Raw genomic sequence first — 1,440 nt, 5'->3', positions numbered from 1 at the left:
GTCCAGGCCTTTTTGCTGTTTAGGGTCATATTGGTGGAGGTTATTAATTCCTTCCATCTTTCTGATCTTTCATCGGCTATCATTGATGTGAGTTCTTCACCCAGTTCTAGGGTTTCTTCACTGAAAGGATCCACCTTGTATGATTCAATGTATCTTTCATATAGTTTCTTGCTTTCATCTTGGAGACATGGAATATAACTTTTTCGGCATCCTCTGGGGATGTTTTTCTTTGCAACTTTCCATATGAGTGTTCTAAAGTCGTCGTATCTCTGTGGGTCACTTTTTATATTGGTGATCTCATTGTCTAAATCTTTAGTAAAGTTTTCCCAATTTGCTTTTCTAAAATTGAATCGTGGTATCGCATTTGATTCGAGGCTTTAACAGCTGGTTTGATGCTGATGGTAATGGTCTGTGTTGAGATTTCGGTATAGGCTCACCTACAGTCCTTTCAGAGTTTGAGAAGTGTTGAGAGGATATGAATGCCAGGTCCGGATTGTAACCTTTCTTCCACCGGGCACTCATAAAGGTTTTCTTGTCTTTGGGGTTATGGAGGATTGTGAGGTCATTGCCGGCCGCCCATTCCTCAACAGCATCTCCGTCAAGGTTATTTTGCTCATATCCCCATATAGTGTTATGGCTGTTAAAATCTCCAATGATCAGGTTGGTTTTCTATCGGATAGATTCATTTGGGGCCACTTGAATGGGGTTAATGGAGGTTTGTACACAGATATGATGGTAATCAGTGTTGTTTCTACTCTGAGAATCTCAATGTCATTTTCTGAGTGATCATCGCTTTTCAGTATGGTAGATTTTTCTCGAGTGTACATGGCACTTCCATATTTTGGGTGTTTCCCTGGTGTATTACTAGTTGCATGCCAGGTATGCAAGGTGGTTTTGAGTCTTTGTGGGTTTCCTGTAAGCAAATTATATCTGCTTTTAGCTCTGTCAGTATCTTGCATTTGGTATGGGAGATTCCTTCTGTGTTGAAACTTACAACATTGAAGTTTTCCATTGTCTGGGCCAAGGGGCTATCCTTTTACCGCCCAATTTATTCTCTCTGGTCGCGTAGTGTAGAAATCAGTCTCCTTCAGAGAAGGATTACAGGAGCACGACGTGAACGTTTGCTACTTGCTCCCATCGTCATCATCATCACCATCATCATCATTATCATTATCATTATCATCATCATCATCATCACTTTATTATTATTATTAATATTATTATTATTATTATTATTATTATTATTATTATTATTATTATTATTATTATTATTATTATTATTATTATTACCACTACACCTCCCCTTCCTGCTATTATTACTTACTCCTCCTGCTAATACTACTAACACTACTACTAACTACAACCACTACCATTACCACTTCCACTACTACTTCATATTACTGTTAATACTGTTAACATGAATTTGGGCCAGCGTGAACA

Source organism: Berghia stephanieae, chromosome 6, assembly GCF_034508935.2.
Source record: "Berghia stephanieae isolate SIO BIC M18660-M18661 chromosome 6, UCSD_Bste_1.3, whole genome shotgun sequence".
NCBI lineage: Eukaryota > Metazoa > Mollusca > Gastropoda > Nudibranchia > Aeolidiidae > Berghia > Berghia stephanieae.
This window is presented reverse-complemented; position numbering follows the sequence as displayed.